General features: G+C 37.9%; 1 protein-coding gene across 1 annotated transcript in view; it reads left to right on the top strand.

Moving 5' to 3' along the window:
• The window catches only part of LOC120629315 (protein tweety-like), a 136,659-nt gene that overhangs the window by 57,367 nt on the left and 52,496 nt on the right, over nucleotides 1–26,796 (top strand). Inside the window, exon 2 of the mRNA XM_039898224.1 lies at nucleotides 9,487–9,516. The gene's annotated coding sequence lies outside the window, so the exon portion shown is untranslated. The remainder of the gene's footprint in view (nucleotides 1–9,486; nucleotides 9,517–26,796) is intronic.

Here is a 26,796-nt window from a genome sequence, read left to right as displayed (position 1 = left end):
CATATGACTGCTACATTGGCCTAGTACCTAAGCATGCTCTTGAGTTCGGTAACCAGGTCGGGAAAATATTGGTATTGAGTTAGGAAATTATTATTGTTCAACTTCGTGCCTCGAGCACGACAAATCGTAAATCGATTGGCCGATTGGCGCAGTGGACAGCGACCCTGCTTTCTGAGTCAAGGCTGTGGGTTCGAGTCCCACAACTGGAAAATGTTTGTATGATGAACATGAATATTATTCAGTGCCAGGGTGTTTATTTGTATATCATAAGTAGGTATTTAGGTATATTGTTCATAAAATATTCATCAGTTTTCTTAGTATACAAGCTTCGCTTACTTTGGAGTAGGAAGGTGATGCGTGTATTGTCGTAGTATATATATTTCATTATGTATTTAATCTTGGTTATTTCGGGGAGTCTAGGCTGTTTCCCCTGACTTGGTACGCGTTTGTTTCTTTTCATAAAACAAACCCAAAAGCTGACTCTGTAACCTTTATTTCCTACCTCACATTTGACCTTTGTAAACGGTTCATGCTGTTTGCTTAATATTTACCGCTAAGCTAAAGGTTAAAGGTTAAACGTTCGTTCCAGTTATAAGTTCATCCAACGACACGCTAACTTAGGTTGGTTTTCCCCTAATCAGCTTATTTGTTAAAACTGGAGGGGGGGGAGGGTGTATGAGTGGAAAAATATCGGATTACAATGCTCGACCTCAATAATAAGGCCACGTTAATTTGTAGCGTGCACGGGGTGTTCAACCGGGGAGGGTTTTCAGGCCGATGCTATTTATCTATTACACACTTTTCACTACCGTTAAAACCGGAAACATATCCCTTACTGTGTTACAATGTACACACTGATAAAAGTATTTTTAACATGACTTGCTGGACATTATGTTATTACAACTTTGGTCGCCCGATTGGCGCAGTTTTCAGCGACTCTGCTTTCTGAGTCAAATGCCGTGGGTTCGATTCCCACAGCTGGAAAATGTTTGTGTGATGAGCATGAATGTTTTTCAGTGTCTGGGTGTTTTTATGTATATTATAAGTACTTATGTATATATTATTCATAAAAATATTCATCAGTCATCTTAGTACCCATAACACAAGCTACGCTTACTTTGGGGCTACATGGCGATGTGTGCGTTGTTGTAGTATATGAAGTATATGAATTACTTACAACATCGGTTACTTGAAGATAAAGTACGTCGTTACATTCACAAGGCTTAAAGCGATTTTAATGTTGTACTAAAATCCATGCCGCTAATCAGCATTGTTGTTATGCTGTGTCCCGATCGGAAGGGCGTGTTTTCCGATGTAGTTATAGACACATGAGGTTTAAAACCTACCTCTCAAATTAATGGGCACAGGGCGGTATGTTGCATGTTATGGGCGATGGTTTTCCACTAACCACAGTTAAGAGCTTCACTAAGAGTGATCTGTGTCAAAGCGATAGTAGGAGACAATGGAATACTTGCACATTAAGATTACGGCTGTTGCTAATTGTTTGTAATTTTTATAATGACCCGCATTGTTATTATAATGACACTAGCTGTTGCCCGCGATCTTCGTCCTGGTTTTTTTTTTCAACAAAATCCGTTATGTTGGTGCAACTTCGAAGCGACTGGTGTTTTCTGTTTTATTCTAATACAAGTTAGCTCTACTGTACTCACCAGGTAAGTACCGAGTGCCGAGATTTACGCGGTTTCATTGTCGTCAAACAGAGTACAGGTTTTCACATCTGATTATAAAGGCGAGCGAGCCAGCTCCCGCTCCAAGTGTATTTTATGCAAGTTTAGTAAGTCTCGTATACATGTTGTAAGTGTATTTTATGCATGTCACGTACGTGATACTTCATATACACAGAACGCAAGTGTCTTTTGTGCTAGTTTGGTACATCTCGTATACAGGTCGCAAGTGTTCTTTATGCAAGTTTAGTACGTCTCGTATACAGGGCGAAAGTGTATTTTATGCATGTTACGTACGTCTCATATACAGACCGTAAGTGTCTTTTACGCATTATACGTACGTCTCACATCCAGGAATAAAGTGAATTTTATGCTTGTTTAGTACGTCTCGTATACAGGTTGCAAGTCTCTTTTTTGCTAGTTTAGTTCGTCTCGTATACAGGTCGCAAGTGTCTTTTATGCAAGTTTAGTACTTTTCGTATACAGAACGCAAGTGTCTTTTATGCATGTTACGTACGGCTCATATACAGGTCGCAAGTGTCTTTTATTCATGTTACGTACGTCTCATATGCAGGAAGAAAGTGACTTTATTGCAAGTTTAGTACGTCTCGTATACAGGATGCTAGAGTATTTTATGCTAGTTTAGTTCGTCTCGTATACAGGTCGCAAGTGTCTTTTATGCAGGTTTAGTACTTTTCGTTAACAGAACGCATGTGTCTTTTATGCATGTTACGTACGTCTCATATACAGGAAGAAAGTGACCTTTATCCTTGTTTTGTACGTCTCGTATACAGTTCGCAAGTGTCTTTTATTCATGTTACGTACGTCTCACATCCAGGAATAAAGTAAATTTTATGCTTGTTTAGTACGTCTCGTATACAGGTTGCAAGTCTCTTTTTTGCTAGTTTAGTTCGTCTCGTATACAGGTCGCAAGTGTCTTTTATGCAAGTTTAGTACTTTTCGTATACAGAACGCAAGTGTCTTTTATGCATGTTACGTACGTCTCATATACAGGTCGCAAGTGTCTTTTATGCAAGTTACGTACGTTTCGTATACAGGTCTCAAGTGTCTTTTATGCAAGTTTAGTGCTTCACGTATACAGAACGCAAGTGTCTTTTATGCAAGTTACGTACGTTTCATATGCAGGGCGAGATGTCTTTTATGCAAGGTAGTACTTTTCGTATACAGGTCTCAAGTGTCTTTTATGCAAGTTAGGTACCTGCTTCACGTATACAGAACGCAAGTGTCTTTTATGCAAGTTAAGTACGATTAGTACTTCCCGAAATGTGGGTTTCAACACTAACGTGCACTGCGTTTTGACCAAAGAATGCATTAACAAAGACGAACTATTTTGTCTAATAAGTTATCCTAAAACCAAATGATATTACGGCAGTTAGAAATGAATTGTTTATACCAATTAAAATATCAATCTATGTGCTAAGCCGAATAAATCTGTATTTAAATTAAGTTACTCGGCCAAGTACGAGTAATTAAAATACTGCTGAGTTTGCCGAGTACCGAGTAATAACCGAGTACTCGGTTCATCAATAGTTCATATTTAGTGAACATCCATATTCGTAAAGAAAAGCAAATAAATTTGTAGATTTAAATAAATAAATATACTACGACAATACACATCGCTATCTAGCCCCAAAGTAAGCGTAGCTTGTGTTATGGGTACTAAGGTAGCTGTTTAATATTTTTATGAATATAATACACATAAATACTTATAATATACAGATAAACACCCAGACACTGAAAAACAATCATGTTCATCACACAAACATTTTCCAGTTGTGGGAATCGAACCCACGGCCTAGGACTCAGAGAGCAGGGTCGCTGCCCACTGCGCCAGTCGTCCGTCAAAGATTTGTACTGTGATGTCGTAATAAAAAAAAATTGTGCGCTTACAATGCAAACGCTGCCTATACCTTACGAGAAAGATTAAAATCATGTGCTACGGAATTGTATTATTCATCATCATCATCATCATCATCATCATCATCATCATCATCATCAACTCATTACCGGCCCACTACAGGGTACGGGTCTCCTCTTAGAATGAGAAGCGTTTAGGCCGTAGTCTACCACGCTGGCCAAGTGCGGATTGGTAAAGTTCAGACGCCTTTGAGTACGTTATCGAAAACTCTCAGGCATGCAGATTTCCTCACAATGTTTTCCTTCTCCGGTAAAAGCAAGCATATTCAAATTGCTTAAATCGAAAACGCACTTAGCTCCGTCAACTGCGGGCCGGGGCCCCAACTCTGACTCTACGTAAGGAAAACCGACGCCTTACCCTAGTGGGTAGCCTAGTGGCTATCACCGCTTTCCTTGTATTATTAATCACCCTAAACTGCCCCACATAATTATCTAAATTGCAATCGTGCGAAGCCAGGGCGGGTCGCTAGTAAAAAATAAATAAAATACGAAGTACATTTATTCCAGTTTATTCGTTTATCGTAGCCGGCAATAAATACGGTCGCGTGTCGCGCGGCCTCTGCTCTGTCTGTACGAGCAGTGATCTGTGTCACATCGATAGCGGTAGACAATGGAAAAGCTTGCATATCAAGATTACGGTTCATTGCATAATTGTCTGTTATAGTTATTATGCCCTGGTAACCTGTTAGACATAACTGTGTCGATTTCCAAATTTCTGTCTGTCTGTCTGTCTGTCTGTCTGTCTATCTGTTTATCTTTTTTTTGTTATGATAAATAGTATGTAATGGGCTACGCTAAACCGGTTAGGCGGGAATTACATTAAATACATACGCCTAATATGTTTCTTGTTTGACAGCCATTTGGCGCAGTGGGCTGCGACCCTTTCTGCGTCCAAGGCCGTGGGTTCGATTCCCACAACTGGAGATGTTGAACATGAATATTTTTCAGTGTCTGAGTGTTTATCTGTATATTATACGAATTAATGTGTATTTTATTCATAAAAATATACGAAGCTTACTTTGGGGCTATATGGCAATGTGTGTGTTGTCGTAGTACTTATATTTATTATTATTTATTTATTTCTACGCGACATCGTATCGGTCTCTGTCGGCAGAGTGACGAGCCACGGCCAAATCCTCCCACCAGACCGTAACGGAGAAAATTTAAACAACTCATAGCCATAAATTCCCATATTGGTCCCTGCCGGGAATCAAACTCGGAACCTGCTACTTAAAACCACATACATACATACCGGTGCGACTATTTCTATATAAACCTATGTGACTCAAGGCAAAAAATTTATCTTTATATATATATTTCTTGTGTGCGTGTGTATGTCACTGAACTCCTCCTAAACTGCTGGACCGATTTCAGTGAATTTTTTGGTATGCTTTTGGCTGGCACCCTGGATGGTTTAGATGCACAAATCAGCCCGACAGATGGCGCTGGGGTCCGCTAGTATTTACATATAGTTAGTTAGAGCAATTAGTTTTCTTGTTAGTGTTGTACAGCAACTTTAAAATAAACCATAAAAAAACAATTTTCTTTCAATCTCTGCTTTGGTAAGTAAATAAATAAATAAATAAATAAATATACCACGACTATACACACATCGCCATCTAGCCCCAAAGTAAGCGTGACTGAATGTGCCATGTGCCGAGCTGTCAAAGGATATATTTTAGTTAAAGATCTATAGAAAAAACGGCTTAGCTAACTTAATAACTTTGCATTATATGATTCATATCCTGTACTTACAAAAAACAATTTCAATATTATGATATATGGAAAAACATGGCGGAAAAAAAGAAACATGCATCTACACACTTGTCGCACTTTAAATTATTAACGGTTACAACTTGCATTATGCTGAGTATTAAGTATTTTCTCCTTTTGTTTTAAAAACAATGGGCAATATATCAAACTCGAGGAATGTTTCTTACCTTCTCTCAATAACTTAACTAAGTTCAGTAACCTGGGATCATGAAGGTGTTTGATGAAAAGGTATGCAAAATTTCACGGTATAACGTTTTTGACAAAGCTTTGGTCATGGAGCAACAGAGGATGAACAGTTAACTTTGACGGCCGTAGGCTGTAGGTTCGATTCCCACAACTGCGAAAAACATTGTTTGTGTGATGAACATGAATGTTTTCTGCGTCCGTCCGTTATGGCTAAAGACGTTTATTTTCTCAAAAGAAATTACAATTTCACTCAATGAGAATATTTACAACTTATTTTTATGTAGGTAATATTAAAACTACAAACAACGGCACGTACAAAACAATCAGAAATTATATAAAAAAAAACTTGAGGTTAAATTTATAAATACTTCATACTGTCATACAGCACTTCATACTGTTATATAGTATTGATAAATTTACCCTCATAGGAATATTGTCGTAGCATATTTATTTATTAATTAATTTATATAAACAAAACAGAAAAAAAAATATCTCAAAATGAATGTAAAAAGAAACGGGGCATGGTAGCTACTTTTATGCTATTATTACGGGAAAGTGAAATGAGTTGAAAGGCATTATTCAAAAATTGCTCAAGCGTAGATAAAGTAAAGATTACCGACGACTGATTCAATTTTGAAGATCGTTCTTGGATTGTAAATATCGCGACTCGGAGTCATATTGATTGTAATCAGATCTATTAGACGTTAATGTTAAATAAGAAATGTAGAACAGTGGTTTATCCTTTTTAACTTATTGGTACTGTATGTAGGAATTAAAGTCATTGAAGATTTATTGTGGATAATAAACGGATCGAAAGACTAAACAACTGAAGATTATTTAAAAAAGACTGGAAACTTATAAGCGAAAACAGCCGAAAGTTACTTCAATTTAAGTAAAGCAATTAGGAATTCATGAAAAGGTTAAGTAATTAAAATATAACTTGCTTCAACAGTAAAGGAAAACATCGTGAGGAAACCTGCATGTCCTACATAATGTTCTCGAAGGTGTGTGGAGTCCACCAACCGGCACTGGGCGCACAGCGTGGTGGACTACCGCCATAACCCTTTCTCATTGTGGGACGAGACCCGTGCTCTGTAGTGGACCGATGATGGTCGTAAATGATGATGAATTACGAATCAAAATGTAGAGAAGTGTCTGTTCTCTATATTCCTCATACAAGTGGTTGTAAGTCCATTGACTGCGTCCACTGTTAAATGCACGCCTTTCTGAAAGTGCGCCACAATATCATATCCGCTGTCCTATCTACAGTTTAATTTCCAGAGTTTACCCACACCGCCCTTATCAGTATGAGTTCTTTACTCCAAAGCACGCCTGCGCTAGAAGTAATAAATTGTGAGATATAGATGACCTTATTATGAAAATTTAGCTAAATTTGCTATACTCCGCGAAAAGCAAGAGAATCTATATGGTGTAATTTACAGTTTCTTCAATCCTTATACTCCACACCACACAGATCTTCGGCAATGTACCCTCTACGCACGTTTCGCTCCGAAACCGGAGCATCCTCAGGAGATGTTGACTTTACAATGAATAATTGTTAAGTGTCAAATAACAATGAAACGTGCGTAGACAGATCTTCAGCAATGTACCCTACATTGCTGAAGATCTGTTTGGTGTGGAGTATAAGGATTAAAGAAATTATAAATAACACAATACAGATTCTCCTGCTTTTCGCAGAGTATAGCAAATTAAGCTTAATTTTCATAATACATGTATCATGGATTTTCGAAACGCCTGCTTCTATCAGACTACAGAATTCATCAAAGCTCGCAAAAAGGGCGCAACAAACAATGCATTATATCGATCTGCAGACTTAAATATACACACGACCTCATTTCGATCGACTTTCTAGAAATAATTCTTTGCGAACTTTTACCGTTAAAATTTATTGATATTGCTCAATAACAGACTGGCTTTTATGGGTTTGACGCTTTTGCAACTTTGTGCTTGCTGATCTAGCATGCAATTCAACCCATGTCACCAAAAATGTCGAATCGTTCTTGCCGAATCTATCAAGTCTAGCTAGAGCGATTAATTCGGCATGTATCTTCATCACTCAGAAGTTTAATTTTATTCATTCATTTTGACGTCCAACTGGCGCAGTGGGCAGCGAACCTGCTTTCTGAGTCCAAGGCCGACACATTTTCCAGTTCTGAGTCGATTTCCACAACTGGAAAATGTTTGTGTGATGAGCATGAATGTTCTTCAGTGTCTTTACATGAATATTCTAAGTATTTATGAATAATATTCATAAAAATATTAATATGTCATCTTAGAACCCATAACACAAGCTACGCTTATTTTGGCGTTAGATAGCGATGTATTTAATGTCGTAGTATATTTATTGATTTTTATTTGTATTCATTTGAATGCCGAATTTAACAATATTGCCATGTGCCTCTTACGGATATAGGTCAACAATCTATGTCTTGATTGTGGCGACGTTGTATAGGTCGTTCGAAAGGCGTGAGAAATCGGACGTCACGGAGTAGCTGTGATGTATTGTCCTATATTCTACCATCTGGGCCGTGTTTAACTTGGAATAGCATGAGAATTGCCTACATGATTTAAAATTTTAATTTTGTTTCTAATATCTTAAACGTTAAGGGCTGATAATCGCGTCTCTATTTTGCGTTATCTGTAACAATCATTTTAATATCGAATTAAATAAATAAATAAATAATGAGAAAGGTCGAATACCGTTGAACTTTCTAATAACATGGATTCTTTGTAAAATGGGTAGCGCGTCACCGAAGAAAGATTGCAAAGGAATCGGTCTATGAATCTTTCAATCTAACGTCAACCGGTCCTGCTAAGGATTGCCATTATAGCTATCACTATTCTATATACTACTGTTTCAGATTTCATCTCTAAAATGAATTGTATGACGATTTGAATCTTAACAGAGAAATGAATATGTCTAAACTCCTCAATTTTCCTAAAATACCTATTTGGCAATATAGCGCATTAGGTTAGCGCTCGATTTCACTTTCGGGGGGTCGAGTGTGAATCCCAGCACGCACCTCGAACATTTCTTAGTTATTTGCGTTTTAAGTAATTAAAATATCACTTGCTTAAACGGTGAAGGGAAACATCGCGAGGAAACCTGCATGTTTGAGAGTTCTAAACAATGTTCTCAAAGGTGTGTGTAGTCCAATCCAATCAGCACTGGGCCAACGAGGTGGTGGCCTTAACACCTTCTTACTGTGGGCGAGACCCGTGCTCGGTAGTTGGCCGGTAATGGGTGGATGTGATGATGATGACGATTTGGCAATTTAATTCCTCAGGCATGTTATCTAGCGAATATACAATCAACCCTTCGTAGTATAATGTTATGGTTCAATGCCTCCACCTTGTTTATGCAACAGTAAATACCGATGTGAGCCAGCCGGGCCAAGGCTGAAGTGGAAGCCTAAATGGATCTGCATATTCATGAAAATGCCGGTGTTTAAATATAGACGCGAAGAAAACGTCGCCCGAACTTCATTTGCATAAACTTTTGAGTAACTACTAGTTGAGATTATGTAATGCCCCATCCCAAGGTACACTGCTTATTGAGATAATGTCAATACCTTTTATTGAAATCGATACAGTAGACCCAAAGATAAAGTTGTGATAGCATGATGACGCTGTTATGCAAATCAGGCTAGCTACATGTAAATCTCTTCCAAGGTTGAGCTGAACTAACTGTTCATTGAATTAATAAGTGGTTTAGCTACGAAATTAGTTATCTTTCGGCCTTTATTATGTATATGCCGAGAAAAGCCAAAATTTTCTCTTTCATATTATAATTCCGTATATGTACTCGTACAACAATGCTTTGATGTTGATATCGTATGTTATGATTTGTATAGACTAAAAATATCTTATTTATTGGTTACAGATTCCTGTTATGTTCTTCACTAATTTCGTGGTAAGTTTTGTTGATTTTTTTACTTGATATTTAAATTTATATTTGTGATTTCTCCAGCGGTTGCCAAGTGTCAGAAAAGTTACAATTAGATGTTTATAAGTAGAATTAAGAGTTTTTTTTCAAGTATTGTTAATAGTTTTCAAATTCAAATTCAAATTCATTTATTTCAAGTAGGCCTAATTTATAAGCACTTTTGAAACGTCCAGTATGTATGTTTGTAGTGACTCTACCACCGGTTCGGAAAGCAGATTCTACCGAGAAGAGCCGTCAAAAAACTCAGTAGTTGCTCTTTTCCAACATCAACATTAACAATCATTTCAACATTAAGCGCAGCTCAGTTATAAGTTGCCGTCGGTGAGAAATCTAGCCGCTATCAAGAAGTTTGTCTTATCATATTGTTTAGTTATTCCTCGAGATGTAATATTTTTTGGGGAAAATTGTCAGTTTTCTTTCAATTCAACTTTTCACGAATTAAGTTTTATTCTACATCTGCAAAATATTTTACACCTCTTGTTTGTTATCACCTGTTTTTTTTTTAATAATAAGGCTTTGGCTGTCGGGATAATCCGTTGCCAGATTGTAGAAATCGCGCGGTCAGGCTTATTTGAACAGTTACAAACCGAGTAACATGATTCATGGGAATTAATTGGCCAAAAGGCACCGCCACGCAACCATCAACGCATTCAGCTGATCGCAGTAATTGACGGAAAGATAACACCAATAAAGTATCGTGTTTATCTCACGCATTTATGCCAACACTTCAGTTTATTTGCTTACTGTAATGGGTAGAAGGTGCAGAGATTATAACGCCGAGTAGGTACCGTTTTATTATCCTAATTTATTTCTTACTTTTTTATTTTTTTTAATATATTAAGAAAAACCCAAAGCTGCGATCGAGGTTTTAATTATTTACTCGTACAGTCACAACCGGTCCATCCAGTTTTTTAAGACTTAATAAAATCAGTTAATTTTTTATTATTCCACTACCAGTTAGCCCTTGACTGCAATCTCACCTGGTGGTAAGTGATGATACAGTCTAAGATGGTAGTCGGTGGCCTGCACTTCATACATGCACAAAAGCACTGCCTACCCTAAACGTTATATATATAACTCGTAAAAGAGGAGTTTTTTTGCCGTTTTATGCAGTTTTGCTGCTGTATGCATGCAAACATGCTTACTGCTTTATAAACTGTTGTAAAATATAACTGTTGTGTTAATTGGCTTAGAACCAACTAGTCATCATCATCACCCATTACCAGCTCGTTATAGCACAGATCTCCTCTAGCAGAATAGTATATTTAATTACCTTTTTTTTTTTTTCATTCATTTGAATGCCGAATTTAGCAATATGCATGCGCCTTCCTCTTACGGATATAGGTCAAGACATAGGTCTTGAACGTAGCGACGTTGTATAGGCCGTTCGAAAGGCGTGAGAAATCGGACGTCACGGAGTCGCTGTGATGTATTGTCGTATATTCTACCATCCGGGCCGTGTTTAACTTGGAACTGCATGCACATTATAGGAAATCCTCAGGCATGTAGGTTTCCTCACGATGTTTTAATTTTATAAAGCACACATAAATTAGAAAAAGTTGCGTGCTGGGATTCGAACTCGGCCCTTCAGAAAGTGTAGCCGAAGTCCTAAACACGAGGCTATAACCGCTTCAAACTAGTACACGCACGTATAAGATTACGTAGAGCTTTGGGCTACTCTGCTCGAATATTCAACGAAATCCATACATTGGCGAGTTTCGATCACAAATTAGAAGGGCAAGGCCACCGGACGTCGACCCGGCATGTAACCCGCTGCAGTAGAAACACTCGCAGTCCGCACGTGGGCTCGTCAACGAAACGTTTGTCAGCGTACTTACTCTCGAGATTTCGAGTTATCTTATTATTGGGGGCATCCATTATTTACATGATGATGGTCATGAGGTGTGATGTCGTGAGATTTGGTCCCCTATCCTAATCTCACGTGAGTTTTTACACAAATGCATAAAAATGCGCGTGAAAACACGTGGTTCTTCGTTTTATGTTTTTGCCGACGTCCCTGGCGCAACGGTGAGCGATGTGGTTTAAAGTTAGTGCTCCCGGGTTTGATTCCTGGCAGGGACAGTTTGGGTATTTATAATATCTGAATTTTCTCTCGGCTTCGGTCGTGCCTACTTAGTGGCCCTGACTACCGACAAAGACGTACCGCTAAGCTATTTAGCACTCCGGCTCGATGTCGCGTAGACACCAATTAGGGATTTTATTATAACTGCCATACTCCCTAACGTGAAAGCTCGCTACCATTATAGACTGCATCATCACTCACCACCAGGTGAGTTGGGTGGGAGGCTTCGGTCGTGCCTAGTTAGTGGCCCTGCCTACCGACAAAGGCGTGTTGCTAAGTGATTTAGCATTCCGATACCATGTCGCGTAGACGCCGATCAGGGATATGTTTTTAATATAACTGCCATACTCCCTAACGTGAAAGCTCGCTACCATTATAGACTGCATAATCACTCACCATCAGGTGAGATTGCAGATAACTTGCAGTGGAATAATAATTTTGCTACAGATGAGAAAGACAGCTAAAACGCTACACGCTATTTGATTATGTTTTGCAGAGACACAAAGTTTAACTTAATTTATCCCAGGTTTTTTGGAAAATATTGCACAATTATGCACTCGCAAAAAATGCGACTGTGAAGTCGAAGTCGTACCCAATAAAGAAAAATAAAACCTCAATAAAACTGCCCTTTTATGTCTAACAGTTTATCTGTAACATCTTAAACTAAATAAATAAATAAATATACTACGACAATACACACATCGCCATCTACCTAGCTCTAAAGTGAGCGTGAATATTTTTATGAATAATATACATAAAATACTTTTAATATGCAGATAAACACCCAGACACTGAAAAACATTCATGTTCATCACACAAACATTTTCCAGTCGTGGGAATCGAACCCACGGCCTTTGGCTGAGAAAGCAAACTGCGCCAATGGGCCGTCAAACTGCAACATCAAATAAATATTCTTATCGAGAATGTACCTAGTCTAAAACTTCTTTTGGAATACAGAAAAAAAAAAAAGTAACATGTACCTGGCTGGTGACTATCTTGATTAAAAATCCTAGGCACGCCACTGGTCTTAGAGTACGCTTCCCCATGCGGAATCGACAGTACGCTAAAACCGCGAAACCCGATACGGCGGCAGCGGTTTTCGCCACTGACAGACGGGCGGACAGTCTACGTATGGGCTTGCTGGAACCATGGTAGCTCTAACATTTCGCCATGTTTGTAACTCTATATTTCCCGATGCCGATATTTGCGCTAGCCATAAAACACGTATGAATGCATGAAACTTTGTGTAGTCATAGCTGCATATTCAATAGATTTATCTACAGTGAATTTGAATTGTCATTGATGGACCCACCGCTACCGCTTTATTGAAATATATATGTATGCTTATACATTAAAGTGGAATGATTGTTTGTTTAATGGATACAGCCAACGGTTTTACCAAAGTCAACGACAAATATTTCTATATTCAAACAGACACATAGATGGCACTTTTGATGCGTTGATAACAAACAATTTGTGTACATAGCAGCAAAATGTGTTTATAGCAAATGTGCGTATAACCAATTATACAAATTCTTTAAAAGAAGCAAGCTGCATTAATAATAATAATACATCTTTTATTTTTGAAAAAACAACACATAAAAACATATCCAAGAAAACATAAAAAAAGATATGTTAAAATTATGTTACTTAATAAAATAAAATAAACTAAAAACCAGTTATACCTCATGCTATATGTTGGTCTTGAGTCGATTAATGATCTAATTGCAGAATATCTATTATAAATTAGCCACAATTTAGCAGTGCATGTCGATAAAATAAACAAATAAAGGTACATTTAATCATCCCGTCATTAGTAGATATATAATATAATTCCCTACAACAAAAGTATTTGTTTGACATACATTTGTAGTAAAGAAATATCCTTCCTCACTCTAATAGGTAATTAAATCAACAGCTTAAAAAATACCTTATAAATTAATAGTTAAAAAAAACTAAAAAACACGCTTGGTATAGAAAATCAAACTATGTAGTTTCAACCTTTTACTTTAGTTCATTTAAAAAAGCGTGATTTTTAGTTTTTCATTACTATTTTTATTATAGCAAAATTAATCGGTTTACCATTCACCATCAAAGTTCATATTACAGAAATGGGCTAAAGATAATAATGGTCGGAAATTAAAATTATCATTATTCCTGTCTTATCGACTATAGATGAAAATTATATAAATTAAACAAAAATCTTATTTTCGAATTGAAAAATAGAATAATCTTATCATATTAGCGTATTGGTTCTCAATATATGTACAAAGTTTGAACAAAATCAGACCGTTTGAGGAGGGTCAAAATCAAGTCCAAAGGAGTCTGCTACAAACATACATAGAGGTGGAGCTAAAATAAAGGGTGTAAAAAAATCTCAGAACAATTATCATCATTGAACATAACAGTGTCTGTTACACGCAGTATTTCTCAAAAAGCATTACACATAAATAACTGCCCACGCGTCGCCCACGTCTGCGTGTAAATTGTTACCCTCGGTGAAAGTGCTCATTGAAATTTAATTACTTTGTGTATTGAACACATTTCAAGGCAGTTGGGTTCAGATTGGATAAGCGGGATCCACTTGTTACTTCATATACATCCGTAGTTTCCAGCTCTACTTGTTAACTTGTAACTGAGTTTTTACGAGTAACTGTACCTAGTACCTAGACAAGATTAAAATTTTATTCAAACATTTTTTTTTTTTTTACAAAAAAGAACCGACTTTGTGAAACAACTAAAAAGCAAGAAATACATATTTTCTATAACATTTTAAAGTCAAATGTAATGCCTTTTATTTATTTATTTATTTTTATTAGGACTATTTATTAGGTACCTAATTTTGTATCAGGTACCTACTATATAAAGGAAAGCCAGGTAAGTAAACGGTAATATTCTACATTTTGACTTGGCTACGACTTCAAAATTTCGTAGAAAGTATTTATTTCTTGTGTATAGTTGAACAAAAATATATATAAATGCAAAAAGCGGCCTTATCGCTTGAAGCGATCCCCTCCAGACAACCTAATACCATCTCACGTGGAAGTTAGTGCTTTCGTGCCAATCCTAACAATGCCTTTATAGTAAAAAGGTGAGGGAGGAAGTAGATCGAAAAGGGCAGTCTCCGACTATCTTATAGAACTTCGTTGTACCGATTTTATCTATATTATTGATAAGAGTCACATTAACAATTACTTGGTCAAAAAATAATTTAACCCGGTTAACGTAACTGACTTCGGGTCATTATGACCCGAATTATATTGACAAATGATTGCGTAGTTAAAAGATGTATCTTCTTATATAATATGGTATAAACAAAGGGTTTATTACTAAGATACGAGCAGTATATTAGGCAAATGAAACTTTCATGGTCTTCCTCAATAACACATGTTATAGTAAGTATTTACAGCGAATTTTTGTACGCCTGTGTAACATATACTCACGTTTTAAGCAATATTGCCTATATGATTGTATTAATAACAATTGCTCTAGTTATAATGTCTAAAGACAAACACTAAATAAATGAAAACCACTTAAATATTACGCAAGCCATGAGCAAGAATCATAATGATCGGTTTTGACTTGACGTTTCTCGCTTTGCAGGCGGCAATAGACTGAGTATACTAGCTGTTGTGTAAAAAAGCGGAACAGTATAAGGCTGTTCTTCCAGTTACACAAATAGTTCTTGTGACATAAAAATTTTAGGTCAGTTTTAATTTCGCTCGGTCAATATGACCCAGCGTCATTGGCATCGGGTTAATGAAATTATCGAATAAAGATAGTGGTTTCAACCCACGCGTTTTATATAAAAGTTTCATATACCTAATGTAAGGTCCTGACATTGATATAGTCTATCAGTATCTCAGTTTCGCTAATGTGTTGTAATATTGTATCCAGATAATGGAACTGTCATTTATGATGAGTTTTCCAACGAAGGCTCAAAACCAGCATATCTTTTATATAATAATAATAATATATTTTTATTTAAATACGAACTTTAAACCTACGTAACGTAACTTTGAAATTCGTACTTAATGTCACGTAAGCAACAACTTTAAACTTTTGTCATCATCATCATCACTTTAATTGATTGGCGTCCACTGCTGGGCGTTGGCCTTTTGTAGGGCGTTCTAAAATCCACTATCTTGTGCCGCTTGTGTCCAACGGCTCCCCGTGACTCGTTTGATGCCGTCTGTCTACTTCGTTGTAGGTCGACCAACGCTGCGTTTACCGTCGCCATTCCATTACCTTGGGACTCCGACGTCCATCGGTTCTCGGGAGATATTATAATGCACCAGTATGAATGCAAACACGGATGCACTATCTTTTACCTCACTCTCATAGTCCGATGGGACGGCAGCTCCGGCACGACCGAAAAGAGATCAGACGCAGGACCGACAGCTTAACGTGCGTTGAGGCACGGGCCGTCACCGCCAATTTGTAAATTCGTTCTTAATTTTACGTAACTTACGTAAGCAACCTTTTGTCATCATCATCACTTCAATCGATTGGCGCCCACTGCTGGGCGTTGGCCTTTTGTAGGGCGTTCTAATATCCACTATCTTGTGCCGCTTGTGTCCAACGGCTCCCCGTGACTCGTTTGATGCCGTCTGTCTACTTCGTTGGAGGTCGACCAACGCTGCGTTTACCGTCGCCATTCCATTACCTTGGGACTCCGACGTCCATCGGTTCTCCGAGCTATTCAAAATTAATTTATTTCAAGTAGGCCTACTTTATAAGCACTTTTAAAACGTCAAGTATGTATGTTTGTAGTGAATGTACTACCGGTTCGGAAAGCAGATTCTACCGAGAAGAGCCGGCAAGAAACTCATTTGTTGCCCTTTTCCAACATCAATATTTACAATTTACAAATCGAACCTAGAACCTCGTGATTTGCAGTCGATCACGCTCTAACTACTAGACTTACGAAGCAGTCGAGCTAGTTCACAATATTAGTATGAAATTCCCGCGGCTTTACCCGCTTGAATCGTGGCCGCGCGACTCGCGAGTGTCAGGACTCGTATGCCCGCTAACCCATTACTAAAATTAACACCTGAGTTTCCGACCCCACATTATGTAATTGATGCTCACTGGCTGTAAACACTGTTTATCAAAATTACTTTTTTAACTTTTTAATTTAAGTAAGTAATTATTCTGTTTAAGAGTGAGTAATTTATATGTTATTCTTGCCCATATTTAGGACTACATGGTCCGCTTTACGAGAGTCAGTAAAAATTTCTCGATAGAAAAAAAAAAACATAGTTATCTTCTTTGGAAAATTCAAAGTCCATTTGTTATTGATTGACATTTTGGCGTAATACAAAAAGTACGATAAAGCGATGATAGCGCGTTGGGTAGGAGCTCGACCTCTTTTTCGGGCATTTTTTTTGCTATTGTAGCCTACTTTCATTAGTTTATATATTTATGCTATCATTTAATCTTTTTTTTTTTTTAATTTTTAGCAATGCTTAAAAATAAAATAAAAAACATCCACACTCCGCTTGCGGGGCTTTTGAATGCCCAAGCAACCGGCGGTCGGGGCTCCAGAGAGAGGAACCTCTTCAGAATTCGCGTCGTTTCAAGGACTTCTGTATGCGACCCTTGATCCAACAACCAAGCGAAAGCTTCTCAAGACGTTGATCGAAGCTTTTCGCGAGAAGACCATTGACTGAAACGACAATCGGAACAATAACGGTCGACTCAACATTCCACATGGCGGTAATATCGTGAGCAAGGTTTTTCCTCCTCTTTTTCTGGCTTAAAATTAATTATCTGTTACCTAAAAGCGTCTAGACACCCACACGTGAACATCGTGTGAGTTTTTGATTCATATCGATATCTTCAAAGTGGCTTTTGCCCACTCAGACATTGATAATAAGGCTGGAATCTTATTCTCTACTGGATTAAATAGTACCTGCGCACGAAGAATTTCAGGACGTACCTATATGTGTTATACCTATATAGACGTACGTATTGTACCCAGCAGCAGCATGCGAGACAATTGTGAGCGTTAAATTTCAAATCGCGTAAAATTAGGTTAGGTTATGACTCGGCGTAGCGAGACGTATATTAGACATATCGTATTTTATTAGACCTGAACTCTATTTGTGGGCAAGTGGGACGTCAATCTTAAAATTACGTGTTCGCGGGTACTTTATAAGGAGTTAAGTTTCTCTATAGTGACATCACTGTCATTACATGATATCACCGAGACATTCGTAACTTGTGAATTGATTTTGCCATTTAAGGCAACATTGGAGATGTAATTTTTATTTAATTTAAAGCAAGTAAAGGCGTGAGTGTGTCCTGCCTGAGATTACGTACGGAAACGTGGAAACGAGGCCTTGTCAACAAGTTTTAAGTCGCGCTGCGTGCTATGGAACGGTTTATGTTAGGAGTTTCTCTAAGGGAAGAAAGTCGTAATGAAGAAATCCGTAGGAGAACTAAATTCAAAGTCAGTCAAAGAATAAGCAGGCTAAAATAACAGTGATTGGAATTTGGAAGCATATCGCTACGCTTTCATAACTAGGAAGATAGAATGACGATTGTTAACTTGTAAAACGTTTATGTTAGAAAAGAGCAACTGTTGAGTTTCTTTTTCTTCTCATAAGAATCTTTCAAGCTGGTAATTGAGTCGTTTTAAAATTTTCTTATAGGCACTAAGTCTACCTACTTGGAATTGGATTTAGATTTCAAAGTTTTGTAATACAGCGAACGTGTTCATTGCGATCATGGATCAATAACCTACATTTTTTAAACAAAGGTCGCAGGTTTCCCTCGGTGCAGAATTGTTGACTCATTTAGTGACTCACTCACGCTAAAGCCTTTTTACCTCGAAACGTTCACTCGAATTGTGTGTCGCGAACCTTTCACATATAAAAAAATTGCCCTATATTTATATTGTTAAAGTGTTTTCGTGTCTCTGTTAAAACTATTCGTATCATATACCTATTTGGGTTTGTTTGTTGTAGTCTATCCAATTAAGTTCTCCGTCCTCATCTTCAGACTTAACGTCCTGTTGCAGTACCGAGGCCTTCTGTCTAACAGGAGAGAGAGATAGAGCTAATAATGGTAGGTTTTATATATCTTAGTCACATATTCGACGGCCGATTGGCTCACTGGGTAGCAACCTTGTTCTTGAGACCAAGGTTGTGGGTTCGATTCCCACAACTGAAAAATATTTGTGCGATGAACATTAATGGTTTTTTCAGAGTCTGAGTGTTTATCTGTGTATCTTTATAAATATACCTATTTCTTGTGTGCGTGTGTTTGACACTGAACTCCTCCTAGACGGCTGGACCGATTTGAATGTATTTTTGGTATACGTTTGAGTGGTTTAGAGTCACAAGTTAGCCCGACAGATGGCGCTGGGGTCCGCTACTTATAAGTATTTATGTAACATGTTATTCATAAGCGGTTAAAGCCTAGTGGGTGGTACTAAAGCTACGGCTTTCCTTTCGTGGTTCCGAGTTCGAGCCTCGGCACGCACCACTGATTTTTCCGCACCTGGCCAGCGTGGTAGACTACGGCCTAAACCCTTCTCATTCGTGGGCTGGTAATGGGTAGGTACGTAGATCCCTATCACTATCCCTACTTCCCTATCCCTCCCTACTAATATTATAAATGTCAATGTAAGTTTGTTTGTTACGCTTTCACGCAAAGACTCCTTAACCGATCCTCATGAGACTTAGTACACCTATTCTTGGAAGTGTTAGAAGTAATATAGGATACTTTTTATCGCGACATTAAGCTCGGTTCCTTTGGGAGAGGGGATTAGTGTTTGACGATTTTACACCATAACTCCGACAAATTATAACCGATTTAAATAATTATTTTTGTACTATAGAGGTTACAATCTGTGTTTTCAATTTGCCCAAACTGTTGTTGGAGATAGAGGGCAAAACTCCGCAGCGGACAGCAGCAAACCCCTCATTTAAGACTTAGCGATACTGAATACTTTAATTTTTTTTAGATCTTCAACTAAATTTAATGCCACATCAAAAAACAAAATTAAACGCAGACGAAGTCGCGGGCAGCAGCTAGTAGCAGTGGCGTGCACTTCATACATGTACAAAAGCACTGCCTACCCTAAAATTTATATATAACTCGTATAGGAGGAGGATTTTTGTCCTTTTATACCATTTTCCTGATGTATGCATACCCTGGTAAGAAACCCAGTGCACGCCACTGGCTAGTAGTATATAAATATTATGTAAATAATGGTATATTTGGTCATACATTGTTAAGCAATGCAATAGGCATCTGCTATTCAGTTTATTAATAGTTGATGCTCTCTGCAGCTGTCTCTGACCACACTAACAGTACATTCAAGTATGACATCTGGTTCAGTTACTATGAGAGCTTACATACGATATGAGGATTATTATAAGCGGTAATGTGATAATACTGGTGTAGACAACGTGCAAATGAAAACCGAAATATTACTTCAGAGGCTTTAGAGACACATTATTCACTGTCTCCGAGACTTATCTGTGAAACCGAAACACTAATAGTTTTTGTATAAACCACTGCCATAGTTTTGTCTGAAAGAAATCAGATAGAACCACTTCATCCCGTTCAAAATCATGTGACTCCTGTCACTTTATTAGGTACGCGTCGCGTAGCATAGGTACTATGCGCGTGTTGGTCTTTTGTCTTCAATAGGGTTGTCATTAAGAATTTATTGAATTATGTATGGAAAAATAAATTTGCTTCTTTTGATTTAATATATTTTAGAGGGTATTTTAGAAGTATATTCCATAAGGACCTTCCTAAGGTTACCTTATGGAATACACTTATGCACGTTTCGACAGTATTTTGTAATTCGTTTACACGTTGTATATTACTTCAAAAGCGATGCTTATTAACTGCTAGATGTTTCCCGCAACTTCGTCTGCGTTTGTTTTTGTTTTTCGAAAGACATGTGGCATTCAATATAGGTGTAATTGCACTGAAATTTTTAATTTGTGTATTCTTATATAAAACGCAAACTTACCTCGAACACTTTCGTCCCCTCTCCCAAAAGAACTGAGCTTAATTTCGGGATGAAAAGCATCCTATGTTACCTCTAATACCTACAGGAATATGTGTACAAAGTTTCATGATGGTCAGTTTAGTAGTTTATGGGTGAAAGCGTAACAAACAAACTTACATTCACATTTATAACATTAGTAGGGATTAGTAGGGATTACCGGCATACTAAAGGGCATTTGTCTCCACTCAGAAAGAGAAGGGTTAAGACGGTTGTCCACCACACTGACCAAACAAAGATTTGTATTCTTCATACGCTTTTGAAAATGATACTGAAATCTCGTAAGGCTTTCAGGTGTCCTCGCGATGTTTTCTTTCACAGTTAATTTGCTAAAGTCCGTATCAATATGGTCAATGTGTAGCTATGGTTTTTTTGAATGCGCAATACTCAATAAACCTAATACCGGAGCATACTCAGATGTTCTACAGATGTGTGCACGTCGCTGGCGCAGCGATAAGCGCTGTGAATTTGAGTGGGAGTACCCGGGTTAGACCCCCAGTAGAGAAAATTTGCGGATTTATAATTTCATATTTTCATATATTCAGAAATCGGGTCTGGTCTGGTGGGAGGCTTCAGCCGTGGTCAGTTACCACCGTACCGACAAAAACGTGCCGGAACGATGTCACGAGGAACCCGATTTGGGGTATCGATTTAATATGACTGCCATAGCCCTAATCGGTCAGCCCGTTGCCTTCTCAGACTGCAGCTCTTGAGATTCCAGTCGAGGGCTAACTTGTAGTGAATAAAAAAAATGAACCTCGAATGTTGACTTGGCGCTTCAAAGGTTTTCAATTTTTTGTTTAATGCAAAGACCGTCTCTCTCGGACTCGTGTTTACCATCTCAATATCGGTTCGTTTTGTCACGTATACGCGTTGCGGCGTGCTTGTGATCTGTAGATATGAATCACATCGTCCCACGCATCGGTAATAGCAACTCTTATCAGTAAGAAGCTTTAGCGTTACTGGTTAGCCTAAGCTGCCTTTATTGATCACTATCTGTTACCTGACCGTAGAACATAAACTGTCTCCCATCCATTACCTACCTGTAGCTTAGTATGATATTCCTTATATTTAATACCCCGATGCAAAGAGATAGATGTTATTACATCGCCCGATTTTCCTAATCAATTTTTTACGCTAAATAATCTTCAAGACACTGCAATAAAATGAATATCCTTTCAACATTGTGATTAATAAATATACTACGACAATACACACATCACCATATAGCCCCGAAGTAAGCGTAGCTTGTGTTATCGGTGCTAACATTGGGAATTATATACATACATACTTATAATATACGGATAAACACCCACAACTGAAAAAGATTCATGTTGATCACATAAACATTTTCGAGTTGTGGGACACACACACACACCACCAACACACCTGCCTGCCCAAGGTATAATAGCACAAGTGTAGTTAAAAATTAAAATTATACTTACCAATTTTTCAAAATAATTTGTAATTAAATGTATAATGCAAATATATGTATTTAAATTTCTCGGTCTCAAGTTATAAAATATTCCAGCCTCGTAAATGTTCTCCCAAAAGTTTGACCCTCGCAAAGCACATGCGACAGGGGAAAACGAGATTATATCGCCCGAAAAATATATTAAGGTGAGTTTATGAAGATAAAAATCTTGGCATTTAAAACTTCGCAGGAACATCTGAAAAATCACCGTTTAGATAAGCGATTTGTTTTTTTCGGACGGAGTTTTGCTGACAGTTGTACTTCAGAACTTTAGTATAGTATTTTTTATATGGAATCCGTAAAAAACAGAGGCCGTCTTTCGAGGGACTTAATACCTCTCTGGTGCAATTATATTTGATGTGTTTAGGTAACCCAATTGTGGGAATTCATAATTTCACGGTATGACCCAGGAGAAAGGTGAAAACCTTTAGTAGCATCTCGTGCGTACGTATCTCTACGTGACAAAATTTAAAATGAGGAAGTCGATAAAAAAACAGAGCTTCTGACATGATATTTCAATTATCTGTGAAGCTAAAGTAACAATACGCGAGGCACATGGCGTTCGTGAGAACTGATGGACTCAGCGTTGGACAACCCCCAACTAGTGTTGCCCAAATTCAGTCTTGGTCTTGCAGTCTTGGTCTTGTTCTTGCGTTTTTGCAAGACCAAGAACAAGACCGCGTATTTTTAGCAAGACCAAGACCAAGACTGACCGTGCAAGACTTGAGCAAGAACAAGACATAGCCTGCAAGACTCTTGCGTCTTGCAGCTAGGACTTAGCGCTATTTACCTGCTGAGAGGTTATTTTCTAAAGCATCATTAGTAATTAGAAAACATAGAAATAGGTTAAGTGATGAGTCAGCCAGATGGTTACTTTGTATTAATTCTTGGTCAAAAGAATTAATATAAAGTATCATAACCTAATGATAAAGCTGTTGATTTGTGTTGTATTTTATTTTTTATTCAAATAAATGATAAATCGTAAAACTCTTTTATTAAATTTCTTATAAGTTGAGGGTTCAATCTCTTTCTAGACAGATAAGTATTGTTCTTTAAAATACAGTCAAGTTATTGTAATTAATTTGTTTTTTTACATGTTTTAGCAAATGTAAGCTTATAAATCATAAATGTTTATTAAGAAACAGTTACTTCCATGGAAAACGACATATAGGTCAGTTGATTTTTCGAATTTCTTATCAAATCTTCAGTTATTTATTAATCTGCTTGATCTTTACTATGGCTATGTTAATTCAAGCTCACAATGTTCCAATTCTAATACGTTTTTCTAAGATTTAAAGTAAACTTTAATAAATAGTAATAGACTAATAGGTAATTGCAAGACTTGCAAGACTCTTGCTGCAAGACCAAGACCAAGACCAAGACTGGGAGCGCAAGACCAAGACCAAGACCAAGACCAGGTGTATTGGCGCAAGACCAAGACCAAGACTGGCTAAGTCTCGTCTTGTTCTTGCATTTGGGCAACACTACCCCCAACCCACCAAACCTCATGCAAAATAAGACCGTGAAATACGGAATTTCCTATAACAAATCTATTTCCAGCAATAGAATAAGGTGATCTTCATCTTACCGTTTGTTATGTGAAGAAATGCCTTCTTTAAGCTTGAAGAGACTTCTGGTTCACTGACTTGATGACAAGGATAATTTCGTAATTGGCAGGTTAATATTCAGGTTTATGGGATACACACACACACATGCCACGTACTCGTACGTCTAGAATCAAAATGACTAGAATACCACTTAAAAGGTAGGATATTAGTTAAGTTAACAAGAAAATGTGTGCGAGGCATTTTGAGAAAGCGGCGTATATAGACTTCAATGAATTGTTTTTAATTTACCAGGAGTATTGAAAGGACGAGTGATACTCTTTTAAATAATGTCCGCATTAATGCGCTTTCGCCTTTATGTTGTTTAAAGTCGCTGTTTTTATTCAAATCACAATTATTGAGGTTAATGAAAAAGTAATTAACAGAAGATAACTAAGAAACAAAGAATCAATGCACCATTCGTAAACAAAGTTCGATTACAAAATTCAAGATTAAATCGCACAAATTAAGACACCGTACCTCCTGCCTAATTGATTATTATAAATAGCCCTCAACTGCAATCTTAACTAAAAAGCGGGCTAACCTGTTTCTACGGGGAATCATACCGGAACGCTAAATCACTTAGCACTATAACTTCAATGAATTCTTTTTAATTTACCAGGAGTATTCAATTCAGTAAATGGTTATAATGTTGCGGTACGGCGGTGTCCATAAAAAGACAAGAACCATGAATGCTCTGCATCAATAAGATAATCTTTGTTATTTATATGCACCAAGTCAAAGCTCATCCTGATCACAGTGATGTGCTTTTTATAGCTTGCCTTTTTACTTATAAGAGAGGCAGACAGTAGTTTTTTTTATGTTTATAGGCGAGCGCTTGACTGCAATCACACCTGATGGTACGCGATGATGAAGCCTAAGGTGGAGCGCGCTTGCCTAGAAGATGCCTATTCACTCTTGATTTGAAGGTACTCATATTGTAGGCACTGGGGAAAATGGAAGCTGGGAGGGCAGGTCATATATGGGCTATACGAATAGCGACGTTCGACGTCACGGACGTTGCTGGGACAGTTGTGGCTCCTCCGTTTATTGCAATTTATGTTATCATAGTTCGTGTGTTGCGCCAATTTGAAGTGATATAAATGTGTATAGTGACTAAGTAAACTGGAGGAACTATTATCTTGCATGGACTTGCTCGGAAAAGGTGCGTGAAGCAAATTTTATTCTCTAAACTTGTAGTAACATTTTAGAAATCGAAGTCAGTTCCATATAAAGTGAAGTACATATATAAAGAATTTACCCTCAGTTAAGTTATTCCAACGGCGCTATCTAGAGGACACATCGTAAACTACGACGACCGCATCGCAGTGAAGACGCGACGTGCGCCAGCGCGTTAAACGCGAGGTCATTTGAGTGAGCGAACGCCACCTAGCGGAGCCTAATCCTTACGCTTAATACGGCCACCTACCGTTGAACGCATACATTACGAAACGCCGCTCGAAATAATTTCGCAATATGGTCAAGTGCGGGGCTTGCGGGAAGTTTTTGTCTGTCATAGGTGCCGCTAGTTGTAGCGAGTGCCCGGGCCTATATCACAGATCTTGTGTGGGACTTCCTGAACATGCGCTGTCTCCCAAACAATGGAAATGCCCGGAATGCATGGCAAAAAAACCAAAAATAGGCAATATTGACACTCCGGTAAAAGGCACTGATACTCCCTATACGCAGGGTGGAAAATCGAATCTTTCGCCCGAATCGGTCACATCGGTATCGTTTAAGGAGGCTGATATCCTTAACGATACAGCTTTAGATGCAACCCAGGCGTTGGATTTGGGCCTCGAAATGCGTCTTTTCCGTGAAGAGCTCCAGCATTTAAGGAAGGAGCTCAGGGATTTCCGTGCGAACCTGTGCGACATACGCGGTGCAGTTGTTGCCTGCAACCAGCGCATAGACGACTTGGACGGTAGACTGATAAATCTTGAGAATTCCGTCAAAGTTTCATCCAGTCACAAATGTTCCGAAATCGACAAACTTGAAGAGACAATTTGTAAACTCAAAGAGGACCTCAATGATCGGGACCAGGACCTCCTACAGTCAGATATAGAGATAACAAATCTCCCGGAAATTTGCGGGGAGAACCCAGTTCATACCGTCACGGTTATAGCGGCAAAACTGGGGATTGAACTGGATAAGAGGGATATCATCTCTGCAGAAAGAGTCGGTAAGAGTAACGAAAGTAGCTCTCAGCAAGGACCGACAAGCCGTGGTCGTCGGATTGTGGTGAGGTTGTCGAGGCCAAACCTGCGCGATGATTTTCTACGGAGTGCCCGTACTCGCCGGGGTGCCACCACTGAGGGATTAGGTCTAAACTCTCCTTCTAGAAGATTTTACGTTAATGAGAGACTTACAAGGCAAAACAAACAACTATTCTATTTAGTTCGAGAATCTGCCAAACAGAAGCAGTGGAGATACACGTGGACCAAACGTGGCAAAATCTACGCGCGTGAAGGAGAAGGCAAGCCAGCACACTATATAAAGTCAAAAAAAGACCTCGGAAAGATTTTTGGCGATATCTGAGTTGGGTCTTTGAATTTGCCAAAAAAAATGTTCATGCTTTACAAGTAATAGTTTTGTTTTTATTTCAAATTTTCATTTTTATAATTTTATGTTCAAGTGATATGGTTATGTATAAATTTTACTCTACGTGTATGTATACTAAACTGCATAGGCCTAAGCTCAGCCACATACTCTTACTAGTGTGTAACGTACAACCTAACTTCCCTATAATTAATACAGGAGTTGAACTCGTTGCTGCCTCAGTTATGCGTGCACGGACTAATGCTGCCCCAATTAACCTTTGTATAACAGCATGTATATTTGTGTATATTGTATTTCCATTCGCTACTCTATTTCATGTTTATTTATTCTTATTAGACTCTATTACAAGTGAAAACCGGCACAATTTGATCAAATATTTAAAAAATTATAAAATATATTATATTGAAATATATGTCAACAAAAGAGAAAAAAAAATTCTTTAAAGTTGGACTCTTTAATGCCGGATCCCTTGGAACTAAACATGAGGAATTTCTTG

Source organism: Pararge aegeria, chromosome 14 (genome assembly GCF_905163445.1).
Source record: "Pararge aegeria chromosome 14, ilParAegt1.1, whole genome shotgun sequence".
NCBI lineage: Eukaryota > Metazoa > Arthropoda > Insecta > Lepidoptera > Nymphalidae > Pararge > Pararge aegeria.
Note: the sequence above shows the minus strand (reverse complement) of the source record. Positions and strands in the feature narration are given on the sequence as shown.